Genomic DNA, 25,171 nt, shown 5'->3' with positions numbered 1-25,171 from the left:
ATGGTTGAGCAGGCACAGCAGTGGCAGGATGGATAGGATCGGCACCATGGCGGCACAGGACGGTGGAGGTGAGTAGAGGTGAGTTTCATCCTTATATCCCTCCCTTTCCCCCGCCGTCCCAGATGTGGTGGTTAGACAACCACCATCATGCCGAATGTGAGGCAACTTGTAATTGGGTGGTCGGTTTCACTGCCAGTCCAAGCCTCTCACAGCTTCACTGGCCCACTCCGCACTGCCGCGCTTGGAGTGTGGTGGTGGTGTCAGTGGTTCAGCAGCAGTCTTCATGAAGCCAATCCTCCCAACTGATAATATGAAGGTCAGACCGCCAAGCTCACCAAGGTCCGTACAACCACCACTGGCACGGCGGTCCATGGACTGCCAAACTTGAGTCAGGCCCAAAGTCTGTCTGACAGAGGACTACTTTCTTGATAGTCCATAAAAAAGAGACTAAAAATAACCAGGAATTCCTTGGATCTTGGATATTTTAAGACAGTATGAGTAAAGCTTAAAGAGGGGATTCTTCAGATTTATTTATCAGTACACTTATACAAGTGTGAGATCAATGATTTAATCAACCATTGCTCTGAATGTTGCCAATAAAAATCCACAATATGAATAACAAAAAAGAAATTGACTGTAAATAAATCTATTTTTTTAATACAAATCCACAATTTTTCACATACAGGCAAACAATTGGTGCAGTGCTACACAATGATTAAAGTAGTGATGGCAGAGTGCATATGTGTTTATGGTTTGTGAACATATGAAATGGAAATATGGATATCAGGTTTTTGGCAGTTGACAGCAAACTTCAAGTTACCTCTGTGAAATGTAACAAATGGAATTAAACAGCAACACTATCCTGCTATGAGCCAGACACATCACATATAGATATTCCCTTTTTAAATTGCAACTACCAGTGTGCTGAGACTCTTCTTCCCTAATCCCCTGCTCCCAAAGCAATCTTCCATACTGTCCTAGATATATTCTGTCCCAGTGTTAAATAGGTTGTTATTGACTTTTGTCCTGATGAAAATCCTTTGAAAGTTGCTTACTTGGATCAAAAAATCAACATAATTATTGTTTTGGATTGTGTTTTTGCCTGATTTGGGGCTTGCAACTGCTACACTTCACAATGTCATTTTGAAGATTGCTATCAACAGCCAAAACATTTTTTTCTGCCTTTCCATTTTGTATGGAGATATACAAAAGGAGGGAGACACCCAGTTGAACGTCAAAACATTCCGGGATGATGGTACCAAATGCTGACATAGATGAGTCAAATATGGGCAGAAGCTAAGATATGTGAATCCATGAGAGCCTGCACCAGCAACAACATACAGACCATAGTGGAAGGACAGAACCAGATTCAGTCTCTCTGCCCTGACCCAGGGCATACAACCTATGTCCAGATTGACCTGTAGTGGGCTGCAATCAAAATCCTGGCATGCGAAGGAGCCAGTTGACACTTTGGAAGATTTGGTAGACAATTCTGATGAAATGGGCAGGGTTGAGGAACCTTCAGCCTCTCTTGGCCTGATAATTAGAATGGCTTCAAGGAGCCAATCATCCATGTATGGGAACAGTGGTCAACCTGAACAGCCACAAATGGTAACACGAGGTAGGGACAGATAGATGGACAGACTGAAAACCTGTAACTGATAATGCACCCCTAAATGCAGATATGGAGGAACCTCTGATGACCAACAGCCACAGCAACATGGAGACAATCATCCAGAGTATGATGGTCATCTTGTAAGCCGCCTCCGACATCATCGGAATGGTTCTTCTCAATGTTTCCATTTTGAAGGGTGTGATTTCTCAGATACATTTCACTCCCCATCAACTTGGATGGATCACAGTACCTTGCTTCTGCACAGGGATTGGCACTATTGTCTGTTTCTTTACCGGATTCTGAAGATCTGGTGACGTTGAGTCTCTTTACTGGACAATGAGGCAAAGGCGTAGGAGTGTCCCCGAAAGCATAGAGGAAGAGCAGAGAATGAATTGTGACAGCTATCCATCATCATCTGAAGCACCCTGAAGGCCAAAGTAGTCTGATCCCAGACTGTCAGAAACCACTAAGTCACTCCTCAACAGGACAAAAAGGGCAATTGATGGTATAGTTAAGATTGCTAGAATTTCCCTAAATAAAAGAGTCTTTGCATTGGTCAACTTGGATCGCAAAGCCTTGCACAATGTTTCTTTCTGGGGGGAAGTGTCCTGAAAGGCTGGCATAAAGAAGATTTGGAGGAGGAACCAGAAGAAAGACAAATGTTTGCATTCCTTAAATAGCCAATGCAATTTGACCTCCAACTCAACGCCTGAGAGCTGAGCTCCCTCAGAAAGTAACAGCAAAGTGTCTGACTTCTGGAAAACATATATGCGACATTCTTTCAACAGCAGATTGTATCAGGCTGTTGCAGTGACAACTCCTGCGAAAACAGCAGCCCAAATACATTAAAGGAAAAGTCAGACAAGAAATCAACCTGATGCTTCAATAGCCTTCAATTGAGCAGGGCACTTCAAACCCTCTTCAAATACCTAAACATCTCTTTAACATCAGAATGTAACTACTGTAAAGCAGTGGTTCCCTAGACGCCTGCATGTAACGCCATATGAGAAAGGAAGGTAAACCTTTTTTTCATGTGGAATCCACCTTCTTCGCTGCTGGATTCTTTAGAAAGGTGTCCTCATCTATGGAATCCTAACCCACCAGCTGGTTATGAGGATGCCATAGGTACAGATTCAGAAAGGGACTTCTGCTTTTACATGCCTTAAATGTGATATAGCTTAGAATGTATTTACCGCTCTGGTTATCTGGTCAATCTCCTCACACTGTACCCAATACACGCACTGTTTGTAGTTTTAGATCTCCTAGGCTCAGAGTGTAGCTTCAGACCAAAGTTCTCCTCGTCACCAAATATGAAGTGATGATGACACGTAGTCATAGGAAGTTAAACTAATATCCAATTTTATTGGCATTTAGTCCAAATTCTAAGATACAGAATCACTGAGCCCACAATACTGCATCCAGTCCCCAAATTCCTTCCAGTATTCTTTTACAGAATCTTAACGTCACTAGCTAATAATGGATGATAACATGCACAACATGTAGACATAACAAAGACACACATAACTATACCACAGGACTTCTACGTGTCTTCAGTGGAATGCAGCTTAGAATGTATTCACCACTCTGGTTATTAGGTCAATGTCTTCACACTGTTACAGGATGGTGAGGACTCAGTTTCATGGGTGGCTTCAATAACCTGAGTCACCTTGTGTGCCAATCATCAAGATCTACATCATTGTGCCTTATACCTGATGAGAAGGAATAAGCCATAGTTGTATGTCAGAACCACACAGGCATTTACCACACCTGCCTTGAACACACGGTTTGAACCACAAATACGTCTTTACACAGAATTCCTTTACCATTCAAGACATTACAACAACTTGCCTTAGGGAAAGCGCTGAACTTTGGAATAGTGTAATTTACTATTCCAACTCCAGTCTGTGCAACAGTAGGAATAAGGTCGGACTTAAAGTCCAACATCAGTCCAACAATGCTTTCCTTAAGGCAAGTCATCGTAACGACTTGTGTGGCAAAGAAATGCATTGTAAAGGCGCATTTGGGGTTCAGACCACGTTGATAAGGCACAGCATGGTACGAGCTGCGATGTAAAGGCTGTTTCCCATTAGCCACATTTCTCAGCTTATGCGTGTGCTTCCCCATGAACTCCACTGTAACTTAAGAAGCACAGAACGTATCTGGATAAAACACCACAAATCAGACAATTACCTGGTACACATAAGGCCTCGAGAAGAATGGGCCTGATTTACAGTTCGAAAGTACGGACAAAGTAAAATACTCCATCGCCCTGAATGAATAACTGCACTCGAAATTAGAGATGTCACTGGCCCACGGCAGTTCATGTAATTGTTTTGAAAGTATGTCATACAGCTCTGTCAACATGACAGTGACATCTGGCCCACTTTCAATGTGTTTTTTTATTTTCAAAAACAAAATGCCAAAGCGGAGTTATCTTTGTGAAAATAAAAAAAAGAATGATCCCCTGACCATGGATGTTTTCTTGCATGGTGTGGGGGTCATTTAAAAGTTTTTACTTTCACTTACTGCCACAATTCAATGATGTTATATGAAAGTAAAATCTGTCCATTGGACCTCAATATGTGTGTTTACATAAGTCATTTTAAGAAAAAGAAAATGTCCTCAACTAATGTCCAACATCCTCTTCAGTCTAGTATAAAGTAGCCATTGGCCCTTTTTACAACACTATGCCATAATCGCGGCCTAGCCCCACATCATAAGTAAGCTGTGTGTCATTAATATCAGAATTCTATTTAAATTAACTTACATCATTTAAAACAGTTACAAATATAAATAGATGTAATTAAATATTAGGAAAAATATCTAAAAATAAAATAATATACAGTTTTATTATAAAATATCTTAAACTTTTTGAATGTATAAATTAATGAAATATTAACTTTTATTAAAATACACTTAAATTACTCAGAATTCATGCTATACAACAATGTATTCATTAGTAATGCATAATTTATTTTACTTTAGGTGGAATTTATTTTAATGAAATTAATAGTGTGATCCATTGTAATTCTGTCATACATTTAAAAACAAATTATAAAATCAATTTACATAAATATTTAACATAATCATATTTTACTAACTTGTGTGAGTTAAATAAAAAATGGTGCTTTTCCACTCCTTTAACATGGAGAGACTCCACAGTAGTAGCGGAAATTGCCGAATTGTAATGTGTAGTGAAAATTTAAAAAGTTTATTATGCTTTATAATTAGTAGAAATATTTGTATGTTAAATATTGTTAAAAATTTGTGTAAATAATTTTTAGATATTTCGTTCAAATTTAAAGCAAAGTAAAAATATTCTACAAAACTGTTAACTTCATCTTGAATTAAATATTTTAGTGAAATGTATTAAATTACCTAAACATATTTTCTGAAGTTTCAATTAAAATATGAATTCCCAACTAAAGTAAAACAAATGATGCATAAATACAAAGTGCACAATTATTTAAAACAAATGTAATTATATCTTAATAAAATTAGTGTTACATTCATTTATAAATTAAAAAGAGGTTATTAAGATCTTCATAAGTAGATAACAAATATGGTTTATGTTTAGTTATTTTCTATTAAATTATATTTATTTGTATGTGTAACTATTTTAAATAATGTAATTTAATGTAACATTATTTCTTATAAGGTTTTCTTTTATGTCCCTGCCTCCATTATTTGCATTGGGAGAGTATTGCGCTATCAATGTATTTGTTTATTTTATTTTATTTACTTTTGGGTTTTATAAAGCACAAACATGACTCAAGGGTATCAAAGCGCTGTATATGATAGATAAACATAAACGACAAACTAATACATGAAAAGAATATCTAATAAAAACAAATACCAACTTTTAAGAACTCCAGTAAGATAAGGTGTGTAGTAGCAGAGTTATTAATAGACGACCGTGATTCGTTTATGAGATATCGGAATATGTTAACCAGGGTAGTTTTTCGAGATTCTGCGGTGTGTTGGTTCCATTCCAGGAACACAGAGAACAATGTGTGTTTGGGTTCTACTGGGATAGATGTGCTCCGGTCCTGTATTGGTATTGCAGTCCTTGTAACAGCCAATGTGCTCAGGGGACAGGCTCATTGTGACTTTTAGGTGAGGAATCTGTTCATTAGGATCTTTTTCACCTCTTTTTTGTAGACATGGGTCGATGGGTTAGAGAGAACCTTGTGTGGTGGGAATTCCAGATCTTTACAGCCGATCTGGAAATTGAGTGTGTGTAGGTTGTGTGTTTTCTGAATCTGGGAGGTTCTAGCCTGAAAGAGTGTGTTTTTCTGAGTGAGCGGTTGCCTCCTGAGATTTTAGTCTTTTATGCAAAGTACCTTGGTTCATTATGATGTAAGTTTTTATGAATTAGGCAAGCAATTTTCAGTTGAGTTCTGGCCTTGATAGGGAGCCAGTTGAGAGACCTAAGTGATGGGGTTATGTGGTCAAAACATCTAGTGCTTGTTACCAGTCTAACTGCTGCACTGAGGGTCGCTTTGAGTGGAACTGTTTTTGATTTGGGAAGACCTGAAAGGGTTGCAGAACCATATTCTAGTCTTGAGACCACTAATGATTGTACTACTTGTTTGAAGTCAGGGGGTGGCAGAATGGTTTCACTTTCTAGTAGTTTTAGGTGGAATGAGGCACTGTGTATGGTTGCACTGATATGTGCTAGCATGTTAATATTCTGGAGCCAGTCATGAATGTGCGTGGAGCTGTTCTGAGTGGAGAAAAGTTGGAATTTTGTTCTCAGGGAGTTCAATTTGAGGTTGTTTTGAGCTAGCTATGACTGAGTTTGACTAGAGTTTTATTTAGTTGAATGATATCCTCCAGGTAGGATATCTTTATGTATAGTTGTGTGAATCATGAATCATGTGGTATGCAATGTTCAATTGTTTGAAGATTTCCGTTAGTGGCTCTATATATAATTTAAAGGGTATGGGGAAATGGTCGACCCTTGTGGGACTCTGCATCTCATCGGTGTGGTACCTGAGAATGAGTTTCCTATTTTGATTCTTTGTGAGCGCTTTTGCAGGAAGGATGCGAGCCATGAGAACACTTTCCCAGAGAGCCTCATTCTGTTTTCTAGCAGTTTTAGTAGGTTGTTGTGATTGGCTGTGTCAAACTCCAATGAAAGGTCTAGTAGGATGTGTAGGCATGAGTTATTGTTGTCTAGCATCTTAAGGGTCCCCTAGATTATGTTAACAATGGTTTGACATATGTGATGCTCAGTGGAGGCTCCTCCGCAAAGGTAGAGGACCATCACCCCACTAGGAAAATACAATGATAATAACAATGGTATAATGTTATTTTTCATAATTGGCTATGTAAAATCAGTGCCAGCAGGTCAGACCTGTGCTTCCCGCAGAGTAAGAAAGAGTGGTGGCACTCTCCTAAGTGTGCATGATGGTTTGGAAGGCATTCTTTGGCCGGCCAAACCCTCCTCCGCACTTGGCATGTTCTCCATCGGGCTGTGTTGTACAACCCGGTGGAGAACATGCCAAGCCTCCCAGCCCCTCTCTGAGCACCGAACCATTGCACTCAGACCAAACAAAACGCTGCACAGCAGCGTTTAGATTGGTCAGGGGAGTCAAGAGCCTGTGTGCTTCCTGGTTCATTAACCGACGAGGATGAAGTAAAGCGGCCGCCGGGAAAATAAGTACTTTTTTTTCCTTGCCCCTTTATTTAACCCCCCGCCCCACCACTACTGCCCGGTCGCAGCTGCTAATGTCTTATTACTTACCGGTAATCTTCATTACCCCGATTAGGGTCCTCCCCGTCCCAGTCCTAACAACGTGAGGCAGTCCTGCCTCCACCCAGCCAATCACAACGCCAGTATTCAAAAGTTACATAAGCCCCTCCCACCTACCACCATGCCTGTTATCAACAAGACTCCGACACAAACACAGCGGGAGGGCGGGAGGGTACAGGACTGGGACGGGGAGGACCCTAATCGGGGTAATGAAGATTACCGGTAAGTAATAAGACATTACCCCCTCATGGGTCCTCCCCGTCCCAGTCCTAACAACGTGAGGAACTCACAAGCAGAGAACCAACAAAAAACGCAGGACACCAGGGATCCATGCAGAGTACAAATCAGTAAAGATCAATGAACAGCAACGTCCAAGACGCCAACAGAAAAACAGCCAGCAGAGGCATGCAAAACAACAAGCCAAGAAGGTAGCACAAATACGAGACGGGACAGCGGGTGGCCACCCAACAAATACCCGGATAGAAAACTCCCGCCGCCCCAGCCCAGGAAGCAGGCACAGAACGTGTCTAACGACCCAGCACCAGAGACGGAGGAGGCAGACCCAAAGGACCGAAAAGGCAGGCAGACCGCCAAACGCACCCACTGACCAACCCCAGAACCGGAAAACCATATCCCCCAAGCCACACCTCCACAGGAGACAAACAGGGCAGGAGAAAATGGAAAAACACCAGGGAACGAAGGTGGGAAAAACTGGAGAGTCCAGTGAACCACCAAGGAAGGGGGAACAAGGGACCCCCCCCCGCAGGTAAAACAGGAAAAACACCTCCAGCTGCCAAAGGAAACGGGAAGAACCCCCAGGCAGAAAGACAGGAACAAGCCACAAACCAACCCAATCCGACAGGAACTCCCAACAGGGAAAAGAAACGAGCAGAGCACCCAAAGCACCCAACCGACAAGCAGAGGTGATGGCCAGCAAAAAAGGCACAGTAGCTGACAACCAGAACAAGACAGCCACCAGCAAGAGCTCAAAAGGGGGCAACAGCAGACCCCCCAAACAGCAGGCAAAAACCCAAGAAGGCACGAGTACAGGAGAGACCGGCCAACGAAGCCGAAAGCCTAGAAGAAACCGACTCTCCAAAGGGGCAAAACCACCAAGGAGGCTCCAGGACCCCGACAAGCACGAACCGCTGCCTACTGAGAAGACAAAGCGGAAGGGGCAAGGCCCTGTAAAAAAATAGTCCTGAGAAAATCCAACACAGAGGTAGGATCCCCCAGCACAGGAACGACCCAATGGGAAGAACACAAAGAGAAAAAAGAACCCCAAAGACGACCACAGCACCCAAGGGCGGAAGGCCGACGTGACAACGGGATGCCACGAGCCGCCACAGAGGAACAGCCCAAAGACGCCAACCACAGCCGCACAAGAGCCAGGCCGTCAGAAGCAAGTGACATCAGGGCAAAAACCAGCTGTGGACCAAAAAGCGGAGCCGGAGTCAATGAAGTCCGGCCAAACCCGACCCCCGCCAGCAGCAGCAGGAGCAGAAATCAAAGACAGAGAGGCCAACGATACAGACACCTACACACACACCCATACATCCCCAGGCTATGCAGGAGGAGAAATAGGAGGGAAGGCACACAGAAAGCCTGAAGGCCAAGGAAATGTGCAGGGGCCATGCAAATTCACACCAAAATGAACCAAACAAAGAAAATGCGCCGCTGAAGCAAGCACAGAGGGCACAAAACAGAGGACAGGAGGAAACGGCCCAAGCAGCGTCTACAAACGAAAACACAGGCCGTCCTGAACACAAACTCAAAGCCCACAGAGGAGACACGGCCCAGAGAGAGCTGCGGGAGCCCGAACCACCAGAGGCACAAGACACACCAATGAGCCATAGTGCCGTGGGAACAACACATGGAAGCCAGCAGGAACAGAGACATGCAACTGGTCCCCCCAAGAAGGCCCAAGCAGCAAATAGCCACGGGAAGGCCAGCACGAATCAAAAAACTCGGCCGCCACCAAGGACCCCAACGTGGCGCCCAACCCCAAGGACAGGCGTCCAAGGACAACAAGAGGAGAGAAGGGAGCTGAAAACGCACCCCAAACACCAGGTCGGGAGAGCAAAGCCACCAGGCCAAAGTAGGAACCAGAACAGGGGAGAGAGGAACCAGAGCCATGTAACCTGCACGGAAAAGGACCCAAAGAGCCAATCAGAAGAAACACCAAGGACAGGAGGAACAGGCAAACCCAAGGAACCACAGCCGTGGAGGCAGCCACCACCTCCTGGAACCGCAACCAACCCCAAAGGGCAGAAGGGTGACCCAGCAGGACCCACAAAAGAACCAACAGGGAAGAGAACCGAGCCGGAGGGTGAAAACAACCCCCTGCAAAGTGACGAACAGGCCCGAGAAACCGAAGGCCCTGAACAGGAACCAGAAGAAAAATGGCCAGAACCACAACGAACCCCAGTAACCGGAGCAAGGCAACAACGCCACCATCGCCAGAACAGTCACAAGGAGGGTGGAAGCAGAAACTGGACAAAAGCCACATAGGGAAAAGCCAACAGCACCCCCCAGGCGGTCACCCACCCAGGCACGGACCAGACCTAACCCTGCAGTACAAAGAACAACAGGTGCAAGCAGAGCGGAACCGCCAACCAGCAAAAAACCTGCACAGCAGGAGCCAGCTCCACGGAAAAAACCCGGGGAACAGGAGAGAGGCCGAAAGGCAACACCCGAAACAGAGAAAGGAACCCATCCACAGCAAACCGCAGGAACCGCGGACCAGCCAGACGGATGGAACGTGAAAAACAGACAACACCCAAATCCAGGGAAGCCCAAAAAAAATAAAAAATAAAAAACACCCACCAGGAAGAGGGGAATGACAGACCGCAAGGGGAACAACCGACCAGCGGCACCAAATGGTATAAAGCCCCGGGACACAGAACCGTGCAGAAAGGAACCAACGGGCGCCAGGACCAAGAACAAAGGAAGAGGAACCTTGGCCCGCTCCGCCACCGGAACCAGCACAACAGCGCCCAGAGACAAAAAGAGACCGACGCCCAAAGAAGAAGGTAAATGCAACACGGGTCAAAGGACAACGGAGCAACCGTGAAAACAGCCCAAAAAGGGGGACAGCCCGGAAAGGAATCCGGAAACCAAGAGCGAAGACCGACAGGACCCACCAGTCGGAAAGCAGACCAGACCAACAAGCCAGGAACAACGGATCTGAGCCCCCAGAACCGTAACAAAAACAGCAACGGAGACAGGGAACCCACTGCCAGATGAACACCAGGAGTGGGACACCGCCCCAAAGAAAAAGAGACGCAACCGCAACCCCCAGGTCACAGATACCCTCCTCCCAGGGCACAACAATACCCAAAACCCTGGACGACCAACACCCAGGGGCAGCCGTAGGCGCAACAGAGGCCGGGAACCAAACGGAACACAGCCTCCCCCACCCCCGACCACGAAAGGGCCGAGAGGAAGACAGAGCACCACCACACAGACTGTCAGTAGAGGGAGCCAAAAAGCCAAGGAGCCACAGAAAAACAGACAGTGGACCAAGAAGCCAGGACCAGGTCAGCCGAGGAGAAGACTCAACCCATCAAGCCAAGACAGGAAGGAAGGCCCGCAAACAGCCAAACTCCACACATGGAAATGCAGGAAAGTGAGAGACAAAGTCCGCCAGGCGAAACCACCATCCCAGAAAACGAGGAAAACCCTGCGTATCTGCCGCAAGCCATGCATCAGACAGGATATCCAACAGGACAACATGGAAGGAAAAGGTCAACCACCACAGAGTAAACAAACTGTGCGGAAAACCCCACAGCATCCAGGGATCTAGGGCCACAACCCAGCATCACCCTAATAAAGACCTATCCTCAGGACAACGCAAAGTAGGCCCTGGCAGCGCATACTGGGCAGCCAATACCAACAACTGTGGAAAAGCACAGATTGAAACTATATCAACCCAGGTAATCGGACAGCATAGGCAGGAAGATCTCGTGAACACCAGTAGCCCTTCACAGTATTCAGCGCAGCCCCAGAATCTGCAAAAATGTCATCCACCGGCAGAACCTGGAAACTATGCCGCATGGAAACAGCCCAGGCAGGCACAGGTGAAGACGACCCTTCACACATGGTGAGTGAACCCGAGCAATCGTACCAAACAGGAACTCACCACACAACAAAGGAAGTGCCCAGCAACCTCCAAGCAACACTGCCCCCAATCACCAAATCACACAACGTGAGACCGGTGAAAATTACAATGGGCAGCCCTGTAGTCTCCACCCACAGCCCCAGGTCAAAAGACCATGACCGTGGGGGCCGGACGCTGCACTAGAACCACAGCGCCGGAACGACCCGGGGCCAGGACACCACGAAAACTCCCCGCCCCAGCCCAGCACATGAACGGGGAGAGTCCCTGACCCCAGAACAGGAGCGCAGCTGACCGGGGGACCGGAGCAGCCGCGCAGAGAGAAAAACCCACAGGAAACAATGCAGAAGTAAAAAACTGCAAATGAAATACTCCTGTGAAATTCACACAGTAAATAACGCAAAAGCATAAAACTGCAAATGAAACACTCACGGCACCGTCCTGAAGAAAGCCAGAAACAGAAACAGGAACCGGGAGCACCAGCGTTCCGACAGCCGTCGGAGCAGAAAAAAAACAGGCATGGTGGTAGGTGGGAGGGGCTTATGTAACTTTTGAATACTGGCGTTGTGATTGGCTGGGTGGAGGCAGGACTGCCTCACGTTGTTAGGACTGGGACGGGGAGGACCCATGAGGGGGTAATGGTGATGCTAGACTTACTACTGTCTCCTTTTAGGTAGCAGTAACTTACACACATAAATGTGGCTCCGCTCCCTTATTTAGGAGGTGGAGACGTGTAAGTCTAAACATTTTAGTAACTATACTCCCAGATTTTCTAAATAACCAAAAGTTTTAAAGTTACTCAAAAGTGTAAGAATAACTCCCTGTGTAAATTACTCATCAGTGTTAGTTAACTTTGTGAATAGCCCCTACAGTTTGTAAGGGATTGAGATTCGTAAACACCTATGCAGCTTGACATAACAGTCTTATCACCAGAGCTACTTTATATTTCAAGTCCGTTTAATTGCTTTAACTATATTTCGTGGTAAATTCCTGAATGTACTTGTACATACATTAATATTTGGACTTTTAATTTAATATGCAATATTGTATCTGTGTCGCCATATAGGACAACAAAGAGTGCGGTTTCTGTTTACGTACATTTTCTAAAGGCAGAAAATATGAGAAAAGTAGCTTTTGGATGTCTTTGGAATGACCGAGATACGCGTGCGACGTCATTTAATTATATTTTAGGTTATGTAATACATTTCTACCTTCGCGGACTCTAAGTCAATAGATTCCCTTCGGTTTAAGGTTGTGGGAGAACTCCACGCCGACAGAGAAACTGAACAAACATAGGTGTGTGTGCTTTAGGTGGCCATGCTAAACGGGGTGGTGCTGTGCTGAAAAGGTGTGTGGCTTGGAGCAGATGATGTCACGAGGCAGACGAAGGCATTCTCTGAGTGAATGGAGCCGCAGGCGCTGCGAGCTGTGGGTGTGACTTCCTACAACAGAGGGCCGCCTGTTATCCGGGCAGCGCAGCCTCCGAGGCCCCTGTTCACTACCTGAGTCCAGGTGCTGATGAGTGCACTGCGCGCCGAACAGAGGGGGAGCGGCGCCCTTGTCTACGGAAGGAAGCTGGGAACTGCTGAAAACGTGCTCTCTGACTGCCCGAAGAGGTAAGGCGGCGCCTGCGTTTGGGGAAGACTGCTTTCAGCACCTGGCTGTCCGTGCTAGCAGCACCACATCAGCGAAGCTTCACATACAGGCAAAAGAACACTTTTTAAGAACCGGAGACATAGCTTTAGACATACTATGTGTGCGTATGCGTTAAAGCTGTCCGTGGTGTTCGGTGCGTCGTGGTAAAGGATTCTTGCAGAACTGTTTCATTAATTCTGGTTCGCCGGTAAAGCGCTGTAAAGCCCCGGGGGCAAGATCCCGCTGTATAAAACTGCAAAAAGGGTAATCGTTTGTGTGCTTAGCAGAAAGTAAATCGAGCCAAGGCTGACTAAGTTACACTTGGGGGGTCGGTCATTCACAATCAGCCTTTACACCATTGTGATTGTTTTCCTCTTAATTTACTTTTCCAGTCCACCCCCTTTCTGTAGCACTGAATGCCTGGCTGGACCCAGAGGCTACGTGTTTTTATCTGTGCTCATTTGCTTACAACCTGGCGAGAGCGGAGAATCTGAGAAATGCGTGGCCGGGAGGGTGCGGAAACCCGTGGCTCTTTCACGGGAGGGCACCGCTGTGGGGCAGGAATGATCGCTATGCTGCCGGGCGCTTCCCAGGGCAGGTCTCGCCTTCTGCAGGAGGAATGTTCGTTCGTGTTGATTCCAGGCGGCCTGCAGGCAGCCAGCCGTTTGCTTCAGTGCGCACCGCTCGCTCGCCGAGCCAAGCCAGTCAGCGTTTCATAGTTCGAGGCACTCTTGCAAGTTGCGACCTGCTGCTCCAGAAGGCGCACTGATGTTCCCTTACAGATACAAACTGATTATAAACGCTGAGAGGAAATGTGTGGCAGAGCCAGATTTGTTTTTAGAATTAAAACGTTTACTTGTTTAGTCGCCTTCGGTGTCATTGTAACCACAGGGACGGTAACGTTTCTGATTTTTAAAAAACGAATTCGTTAAAGTTCTCATTTTAGAGATGTGCCATAGTGACAGCAATGTGTCTATCATTGACTTAATTCGAAAAACAAAAAATGATGGATGGAATGATTGAATAAATATCAGCCAGTGGCAATTACTCGGCCACACTCCAGGACTTCGATTTTGCTGACTATGCTACTCCGGAGGGAGACTAACTACCTTTATACCAGTGAAGCCTGGTCTGTTCCATTATGAACAGTCCAACCCGAGATTGCAGTCCAAGCCCTCTGTAGGCAGAAACCCCAAACCTATCTCTCCTTGTTGGTCCTCCTCAGTGAGGTACAGTCTAAGTCAGGGTACAAGTCCTATAAAAAGAAGTGGGGGGACTGACCAAGTTTGGCATTATGCAAGTGACATCATGACGCATACCAACACAGCACATGACGTCATGACGCGTGGCATCTCATATGGCATCACAAGAAGTGACCTCACTGGAAGACTCTGCATTAGGATGGGTAGCGCTATAAAAGAAATACAATAGTGCTATTTGTATTGTTATATGTGTAAATACTGGGAGAGACCATCCTATTTGACATTCTTACAGGGTCTGCACTGATATACAGGGACTAAAAAAGCCTCATCTCTTAAGTATCTGTGAAGAGATCACAAACTGTGTTTTTTTGTTTCCTCTCCCATCAGCCGCCTCCTGGCCCATACTCGATCAAAAGGAGGCTTGATGGCCCATTAACTTCTGCCTTTATCTTTCGTACAGCTGGAGGTGTAAAAAAAAAAAGCCCCCTAACTGCCTGCACGTTGCTGCTGAGTGAAAAGCAGACAACGTGCAGGAGCTGCTGATCGTGTCCTGGTATCTGAAAATGACACTGGGGCATGTTCAACATATTTCTGTGGGGCCCAACTTCTTGGCAGGGGAGACGGCTTCCACCCTGTGAACATAGTGGGTGGACGCAGTGTACCTGCATGTACCCCAACTGGTGCCCTAGTCTAAGTCCTGCAGCACAGTAAACACAGGACCCATGTCTGTGCATACGCATTGTACTTGGGGCATTTCAATCATGAGTAAAAGTGAAATAGGTTGGGATTCTTTATTTATTCATAGTTACTCTAAAGTACATAGGGCCGCATATCAGTCACCCCCCCCCTCATTTTTTTAGGTCGAGCCTGGGCTGCACATGTGCTGCTCTGCCAGGCATGCTGTATTAGAGTATGGACTTGAAGCCCTTCCCACTCTCATATTTTTCATTGGCCTGTGTCAGTGTCCTTCGAAAATGCTGACTTCTGATTCGTTAATAGGCTTGTTAGTCCCTCCTTAGAACCGCCTTGTCTTCATTTGTAACCTCCCATGAGGACTGGCCCTTTTACTCATGTTGTTACATGGTATGTCTTATTAGGTATGTAAGCACTTTTTTCTTTAATGAGTGTCTTGTACTGCAGGCACAACATGCTTTCTTGCAACATTCAGCGCGCCATGCACACTTTCACTCTCACAGCAGCCCTGGACAGTGGTGGCCGCTTCTTTGAAATTAAATAGGTCTCAAATTTACAAGAGTTTGAGCTATTGCCATTGTAAATGGCAGTGCCTTTTATTTATGTGTTAATTATCAAAACAGATAAATAAAAGGCATTGTCATTTACAATGCCAATAGCTTAAACTCTCGCAAATGCAAGACCTATTGCATTGCAAATGCTTGTTTTTTTTAACGTAGTGGAACTCCAGACAAAGACCAGCTATAGGCAAACCCAGGTTGCACTCCTCGTACTTGAACAGTCCTGCCCAAACTCTCAGGACAGGTCCTTCTAAAAGGGAACACAAACCCCCCCATACCATTTTCAACCTTTTTGGGTCTTGTCAGTAAGGGCTTCTTGAGTCCTATGCACCCCATTAAGGCATACCCATCACTTATAGAAGGAGCTTTGACCAGATAGCAGCATCTCGGCTGCTATTGACAACATTTTTGAGATTTAATCAATCAATCAATCAATCAATCAAGAAATTTATATAGCGCGCTACTCACCCGGAGGATCTCAAGGCGCTTGGGGAGGGGGGCCTGCTACTGCTCGAACAGCCATGTCTTGAGTTGCTTCCTGAAGGAGAGGTGGTCTTGGGTCTGACAGAGGTGGATGGGGAGGGAGTTCCATGTCTTGGCTGCCAGGTAGGAGAAGGATCTTCCTCCCGTGGTGGCTCTTCGGATGCGTGGAACGGCGGCGAGGGCGTGGCTGGTCGATCGAAGCTGGCGACTGGGAGTGTAGAAGGTCAAGCGGTGGTTGAGGTACCTGGGGCCCAGGTCGTGGAGAGCCTTGTGTGCGTGGGTGAGTAGTCGGTACGTGATTCTCTTGTTGATGGGGAGCCAGTGCAGGTCTCTGAGGTGTCCGGAGATGTGGCTGTGACGGGGGATGTCCAGGATGAGTCGTGCGGAGGCGTTCTGGACCCGTTGGAGTCTCTTCTGTAGTTTGGCTGTGGTTCCGGTGTAGAGGGTGTTTCCGTAGTCCAGTCGGCTGGTGACGAGTGCCTGGGTGACCGTCTTCCTGGTTTCGGTGGGGATCCATCGGAAGATCTTATGGAGCATGCGTAGGATGTTGAAGCATGAAGATGAGACGGCATTGACTTGTCTGGTCATGGAGAGGGAGGAGTCCAGGATGAAGCCCAGGTTGCGTGCATGGTCCGTTGGTTTGGGTGCGCTGCCCAGGGCGGGGGGCCACCAGGAGTCGTCCCAGGAGGAGGAAGATGGTCCCAGGATGAGGACTTCCGTCTTGTCTGAGTTGAGTTTCAGGCGGCTGTTCCTCATCCACTCGGCTACATCTTTCATCTCTTCGTGTAGGTTGGTTCTGGCGGTGGCTGGGTCGTTGGTGAGGGAGAGGATCAGCTGAGTGTCGTCGGCGTAGGAGATGATGTTGAGGTTGTGTTGGCGTGCGATGGCCGCAAGAGGGCTCATGCAGATGTTGAACAACTATTGACAACGTTTTTGCGATTTACTGCATCCAGTCGCAGAAAATGTGTGATATGTTAATCAGCCACGGTCAGCAGTGGGAGTACCTGCCGGGCGGTGACGTGGGGAGGGGGAGAGGCAGGGTGGGGGTAGTAATTTATGGGTTACGGAGCTTTACAGGTAAGTAAACATATAAATAAATAAATACATTTAGTTCCGCACACCATCCGGCAGGTACTCCCACTACCGACCGCGGCTGAGGTTAATACCAGCAAAGTGAAACAACATGAAAAATATGATAACACATTCTACACATGGTTTACCACCTGCTAGTCGTTTTATTGAATATTATTCTAAATGTTATTCTAAATATGGTATCCCAAAGTATGGCTCATGCTTCAAAACAACTGTGAACTTCAGCCACTTTTTCCAAAGTATACTAAAAGTCTTTATTACAAGTGGTGTGATTAATGCAGGGTAATACCCTGCTGTGGTAATTTATTTGGTAGTTATTAGGGACTCTTATGCACTCAAATGTATCGGGTTTGGACTAATAAATGAGACATAATATCCCGCAAGTGTTATTGCATTTAAGTCATCAGAGTAATCAATAGATCCATATTTATGGTTATCCTGTCATATTTTTGATGATATGATGCGCCATCATTGTATTTTGGATTCATCAATACCGCAAAACACTAAACCGGTGGCAATGTTAAATGTGGAATAGTTGCAACACCGCACACCTGTGTTGGTTCCACATCACTTTATTTATTTATTTATTTATTTATTTATTTATTTATTTATTTATTTATAGCATTTCTAGAGCGCACTGTCACCTGGCAGACATCCTGGCGCTAATAGTAACTTAACATGACATCCCTCCTTTAGAACCTACTGAAGCCAACCCCTAGATCTTGGGAAATAGCCATGTTTTTAAATTCCTTCTAAATAGCAGGAGGTCACTGATTAGTCTCAGCTCAAGAGGCAAGGTGTTCCAGAGCTTTGCAGCAGCGACCCCAAAGAATCTGCCACCTGCTCTAACTTTTTAAATCTGGGGATTTTTATCAGTTTTGTCCCGGATGAGCGTAATTTTCGACCTGGAACATAACACTCAAAATTGCTTTGAAGAGACGTAGGACCCAGTCTATGCAGGGCCTTAAATACTAAGCAGAGTGATTTAAGCTGGATTCTTTGTTTCACAGGGAGCCAGTGCAGCTCCGCCAGAGCTAATGAGGCGGAGGACCTTCTGGACCATCCTAATACTAATGTAGCTGCAGTTGACTGTAGCCTCTGCATCCTGGCAAGTAGAAACTTTGGGGACTCAAGGAGCAGGGCATTGCAGTAGTCTGCTAAGTACAGTACTCCGAGCTATCAATGAGCGCGCCAAGGGGGGAAGCAAGTGTTGCAGTCTCCGAACTCCCCATTTTTATTGCTTATATTACATTGGAACCAGCATTGGGAAGCAGTGTTTTTCAAATACTTTTTTAAACATTACTTGCTTGCATGGCCATTTCATACCCTACCAACAGTGCACAAGTCCCAAAAAAAGAAATGAGGGGACTGACCAAGTTAGGTAGTATGCTGGTGACATCACAACATGTGACATCATGACCTCACGGTGCATGACATTGCATGTGGCATCACAGGAAGTGACATCAGAGCAAGTGGTATCACAGCCAAGACTTTACAAGAAGTGATAGCACAAGAAGTGACATCAGATCTTAAGATTTCATAGATATGGTTGGCAGGTATTTCATGATTACATTTGAGCACATTATGAGTATACGCACAAACACTCCTGATTTAGGCAGAAGACTCAAGCTTTAGTAAACAAGACCTAAAACAATGTTGTCTTTTGTCAGTGTACAGGTTCCTCTACCCAAGGATTGACAAATTAACTCTGCTGCCAGCCATCCCCACAATATTTCATGTGCAGCATATTTCTTTGTAGATCTGATTGCTTTAGCTGCCTGTGCTCTCAGGTGGTGAGACTGCTCTCTTACACAAAGTAAGCGTACTCAGCCTTACCCACCACCTGCCCTCATTTTAGGAGATTGGGGCTCGTTTTGCAACAACAGCAATTGACCCAAAGCAAGATAGGAAGACAGAAAGGGACGAAAGGAGAGAGATAGGAAAACAATGCTAAAGGCAAAAAATAGGATGAAAAGAGAACCAGCAAGAATAAGCAAGTGTAGAGTGGTGAAAGAAAAAGGTTATGGCAACATTGGCATTCAGTAATAGGGACCTGAGAAAAGGTTTGGGCCTCTGCATTTATGTTTTTACAAATTGCACACTGCTCCTCCACAAATGTCACCTCCAAATTTAGCAGCAGACATCTCTCATGCTCTTATTGTTGGTGTAACTATACATAAACCACCCTCACATTCACCAGCTCAACCTGACAGCGCACCCAGGAATCAGTACCACCAGAATGCCCATACAAGAATAGACCACAAATTTCACAGTAAGAGGTATCAGCGCCACATAAAAATAAGTGTAAGCCACCCAATATCCAAAGATCAAAAGAAAAAAATGGTGACAAAGATCACTGACAAGAAAAAGGCACATGCAGTTCCAGTCTCAACTAGCACTTTCAAGAAAATGTTGGCCTTCACAAGCATATATTGCTAGTTTGTATTGAAAAACTACCCAGGTGAGGAACAGCGAAAGACACCACAACTATGGCCAGTAATCAGAATCTGCACTAGACTACGCTCGCTAATAAGAATTTAGCATATCCTAGACATGTTACACTGTCAAAATGGTGCACTGGAGACAGCCTACTTGACCTACCTGTTTACAACACAAACTTGTGGTCTTGCCTATTCACTGTAAACTCAACCTGCAGGAGCCAGCCCTAAGTATGCGCACATCAGCTTTCATTTCATATATAGCATAACTCTTAATTACATCAGTTTCCCAGACCGAAGAGCATCATAACAGCAAAGCTACCCTTTATCAGGCCGTACATTTCCAAACATTACAGCATTGCTGCAGTAGGTAGGTGTGAGATGGGGAGGAAACTAGACCACCCATACCCTGAAGGGTAACAACTATGGAAAATGTAACATACCCATACCCAGCGCAATCGAATTTCTGGAGCTACAAAAAAGCAACTTGCCTTCTTTCAAGGAACACAGCTCTTCAACATTTAGTGATTGGAAATGTGGCTAAAGCACATCATTTTGAACGTTTGGAAATCATTTTTGGTTGTGGTGTGATGGATTTAGATATTTCTGGAGGAGCAAGAAGGGTTATGCAAGGCAGTCCTTATTTATAGTGAAAAATGCAGTTGCGACATCTGCCTGCCACTCATGCTCCAACCTCATGTGCCAAGAATTAAAGACAAAGCATTAAACTTTTATAGTAAAATAAGAGAAATAAAGAGATGTCCATCTACAGCTGAAATTAGCCATATGAAAGCAGAAAACCTGTGATTGATCCCAGAATCCCAGCTTGACCTAATTGTGTGATCCTAGGCAAATCTTTCTCATGTGTGTGATTTCATAGGCTGTTATGTTGCACAATGTGTAATAAGAATCTGGAATCAACATTAAGGGTAGGATGCACACCAATTTCTTTAATGCTTCATCCAAATTTGTCCATTTATATTTCAGAGTGCATGCAGATCAGTTGTGTGCCATGCCCAATTGGCACCAAAGTGAACAATCAAACATGAACTGGGGCGTCATTTACACCCCCACCAATCGCACAGTTAAAGCGCCGATTTGGCAATATTTTATTGAAGGTTCATCATTAGTACTCCAAGTAATCCAATTTTTAAACTTCTCTTATGATTTAACTTTCTTTTCTTTTTTTAATCATCCACACATGAAATGGTATGCCAATTTTCAGGTTTCTAATATTCAAGCTGTGCTCTCCGGGCCTCTTTTTCGAGAATACGAATGACACAAATTCGTCAAAGACAGTGTTTAATTAAAAGCCCAATGCATTTCGGGCAACTGGTGCCCTTCATCAGGGGTCACTACAAATGACAGAAATAGAATACAAATTAAAACCATTGCTGTTTACATCATGATTTGTTGTCTTACAATATAAACGCTTCCAAAATCATCTTTTCATTAAAGTGCAACGTTATCATTCAATTTACGCATATATCCCCACATCTCCCCCTCCAACCAACAGCACTAGTGATAACCAACCTTTAACCCATCAAGTCAATCCCTGCACGAAGTACTTCCTCATCCTTTTTCTCGTACGTTAAAACAATCACCCCTCCATGCTTACTTTAAAAAAACATTCATGTTCTCCCCCTTGAGCATCTCACTTTGCATATGCCCTACTTTCTCAAATGCCTTTCATTCCCTGACCAAACACAACCTACATCTGTTTTTTTAGTCTGCCAACCAAACATCCATACATCCATACAATCTCTCACATTACTTACTTCTGATATGTCCAACCTCCCATTAACCATTCATCTTCCTTTTATATTTAGTCAAACTGCTCGAACTCACTATCACACATCACACATCAAACCTACTGCATATTCTCAGCCCTTCCTCAAATTTTACACTTCAACTCCTGTGCACTCTCACTAGTTGCTTTCATCCCCTGCAACACTTCTAAATTACTCACTTCCTTTCATACTATAAGCCTTACTAACAACGTCCCACCTCTCACTGCTGCCCATTTCAGGTCGTATTTGTGCACTTAAACACTTAAACAATATATATAAAGGAAGATGAGGCTGCAGTGGTGATTGAGGGCTGTCACCCTGGAGCATTGCTCTATTGAGAAGAGAGTTGTCGCCTTGTGCATTGGTGTGACCCGAAGGTGCTGTTTCCCTTTGTGCGCTGTTATGAATCTCATTCACCAGGAGGGATCCATGGTGAAGTGAGAGGACTATTGCCCTGTAGCAACGTGAAGCTGTGAAGGAGAATCAAGCCATTACCATGGAAGAACTACTACGATTGCTTCCCCTGGGTCAGCTCTAAAGTGTCCCTTCCCTGTTAAAGGATTGTCGTTATTCCCCATTTATGCGAAGTGCCTTTCAAGCTAGGCCCCACTATTGAGTACAGGTCTTAGAAAGAAGAAGTCTTAGAAAGCCTGGAGCGAATCAGTCAGCGCAAGTTGCCTCAAAGTCTTTGCAGCCCAGTATTCAGTATTACCCGCTCTTGCTGGAGTAGAGGTTTGGAGTGCCCTGGCACATGTCTATGGCCCGGAGTTGAGCCGGAGTCTTGATGCTATGATAGAGGTACTCCTCCACCTACACTGTAAACTTCCCTGAATCCAGGGGAAGCAAGTGTTGCTGTCTTAAGTAGACTATGCGCATTATTTATACACAAAATACATGGGTGATTGTAAGTGAATGGCCTTGTAATCCTTACCCAACACACAGTAACACAACGCACTGCAATGCGCTACCTTAAGTTTGTTTTTTTTGGTTTGTTTTTCTACAAAGCTGGGCACAAACTATCCTAGAGGCAGCTCCCCTCCAGGATACTCGGACAAAAAGAGACCAAATGGCCCCTTAAGTTCTGCCTTTATATTCCAACTGGAGTCTCAAATGACAAAAACCCCCACCCGCCTGCACGGTGCTGCTTGGAAGGAAAGCAGACGCCAAACAGGCACTGCTGAATATGTCCTGGTGTCGCAAATCGCACCGGGACGAGTTCAGCATTTTTTAAAGTGGGTCCCAACTTCTTAGCAGAGTGGATGGCGTCCACCCGGTGACAATAGTGTATGGATGCCGTCCACCGGTGTGTACCCCCGACTTGTGCCCTGCTTACCAACTTGAGAACATAGGGGTCTAGGTTCCTACCTCACAGATAGACAATTAAAGATATTGTCTCTTGTTGTCCTCACACATCCCAAGGGATGTCATGCTTCATCATTGCGCTTTGCTCCTAGTTGGGCCAGCGCTGCAATGCCCTACGGGTCCCCCTAAGGGTAATTTTGGTGGAGATCTTTTAATTACACCATATGATTAGTGAATGTGTGAGACTTTCCAGTGAAAGGGAGGGTTTGTAAGAGGGTGAGTGAGTGACTGACCAAAATTGGCTAGGGGATACCCTAAAGGCTATTTAATATGGTGTTTCCCCTGACAGACTTAAAAAACCTGTAGGTTATGTGTTACTGGCTAGCAAATGATATACCCCAGTAAAGCTCAGGTCGACATGTTTCAAGCCCTTCAGTGGACAAAATTATCCAAGGCGCTTCATAAGGACCAAAAGGTTATTGTGAAAAGTGAAAAGCAAAAAAGTAAATATATAAAGAACCCTATATTAAAAGTAGAGCAGTTCCCCTTGAGAAAACGACAGGGTGGCATCAGCTCAAGTGATGGCCGCTCTTGTTGCAACCTATTGGTAAATAAAAGATAGCCTACAGAGCAATCGCATGTCTGTCCGCACCGTACAAGGGGTTTCAGATGGGTGTACTCTGCAGCATCACCTACCCTTGCATGCATGCCTGCATATTCTTCCATTAACTCAGACTGCCACTTATCGATCCTTTCAGACTTCAGTCCATGCTTTCACCTTTCCTATATTTGTCCTTTATCCCTTCCATTTAGCATGTTTCCCTTGTATGTTTTACATCCTTTCACCATGCCATTAATTCATTCACCCTGCCTTCCTTTCACCTATTCATCCTACCTTTCACATTTCCTTTGTTCTTCCCTTTCATTTTTTCCTCCTTTCCGTCACCTTTCCCTTTGTTTATTTCTCATTTGCATCAACTCCTCTTTCTTCTTCCTTACTTTATTTTTACATTTTTGTTTTTATCTCTATCACTGACAGTTTCCATTTTCCTCTATATGTGAACCCCTATTTTCATATTTTATTTTTCTGCTTTCTTGACTGTGCCCGTCAGACGAATTACACAGCCCTGTGAAATGTTTAACATTTCATAAGGGTGCTATTTATGAATGTTTTCCGGCAAACATGCAGACACATGAGGCCCACAAATAATGAATATTTTAGAGGGAGTGAGTTCACCCACCCATGGGGCCAGTGACACCCCACTTATGCTGCTAAAGTAGGGGTTCGCTAAGCCACTAGTACTAATGGTATTTGCCTTGGAAGGATACATATCTAAGTCAGTCCTGTTAAAATATTAACTAGTCTTCTGTGTCTTACACACATATTTCAACACCAAGCACTCACCTCGCTGAACAGTCTTACTTTATTTATGGGATAAAGTATCTCCTGCCGTACATTATAATTCTGTTGTGTGTCACTGAGGAGTTCCATGACCATAGTGAGGAACAAGGCCAAAGGCAGAGTTCCTTTATAAGGTTATTGAACTCTGAGGTGACTTGCAATATCCTTATCATGCACAGCAGGGAGTGCTTTATTTGTTTAATACATGGTTACTCTCTCAGCTTTCCCACAAACCTCTTAAATCCTTGATGCATAGCGCTTTCGTAACATGAAGAATAAAAATTGAATCTCAAGTGTAAAATTAAACACAACTGTTAGATGCTTGTTGCAAAAAGATATTAGAAGCAGTTAAATACAAAAGTTGTATTTAAACAAAGGCACAGTATAAACAAAGATTCTAACTTTCCTATAATCACCCTAGCAGTGCATAAAATTAACATATTTTCATAAACATCTCCTTTCTTCATGTCAATGTACAACTAGAAAAACAGGGCAGAAGATTATAAGTGTTGTTTTTTTTTCTCCATTTTTTAATCAGCTGCTTTAATCATTCTCCTTGAACTGACTTGCATTTCCTTTTGGCTGCTAGCTCTGGCAGCAGGCAGTTTGACACCAGAACTCAACTGTAATAAGGAATTACAGTTGAGCTCTGATGTCATTTCTTTATAATCCGCAACTGGTGAGTCACAAGTCGCCGATTACATAAGGAATAAAGTATCCCTGCCATACATTATGAGGATATTTCAAGTCACCAAGTCTGTCATAACCATATAGAGGCACAAGGCCAAAGGCTGTGTTCCCTTATACGGTTATGGAACTCCAAGGTGACATGCTTATCATGTATGCCAGTGGGTACTTTTTCCGCTATACATTTTTTATGGTCACATCCATCTCCTTTCCCACAACCCATTTAAACCGTGGTGCTTAGTTCTTTCATATGAAAGAGTGAGCATGTTTGAAAACATGAAGAATAAAAGTAAATCCTCTGGTGCAAATTAAATACATCAAAAACTTGTTAGATGTTTGTTGCAAACAGATATTAGAAATAGTTCAAAGAAGACATTTTTTAATTTTATATAGCGCT

At 44.6% G+C, this 25,171-nt stretch overlaps 1 protein-coding gene across 1 annotated transcript in view; it reads left to right on the top strand.

Moving 5' to 3' along the window:
• The first annotated feature begins 12,868 nt into the window (after positions 1-12,868).
• Positions 12,869-25,171, top strand: part of FERMT1 (FERM domain containing kindlin 1) — a 303,369-nt gene continuing 291,066 nt past the window's right edge. Inside the window, exon 1 of the mRNA XM_086927689.1 lies at positions 12,869-13,106. The gene's annotated coding sequence lies outside the window, so the exon portion shown is untranslated. The remainder of the gene's footprint in view (positions 13,107-25,171) is intronic.

The sequence above is a fragment of the Lissotriton vulgaris genome, chromosome 6, assembly GCF_964263255.1.
Source record: "Lissotriton vulgaris chromosome 6, aLisVul1.2, whole genome shotgun sequence".
In the NCBI taxonomy this organism is placed as follows: domain Eukaryota; kingdom Metazoa; phylum Chordata; class Amphibia; order Caudata; family Salamandridae; genus Lissotriton; species Lissotriton vulgaris.
The sequence above is the reverse complement of the archived record's forward strand: the minus strand, read 5'-3'. Positions and strand labels throughout refer to the sequence as shown.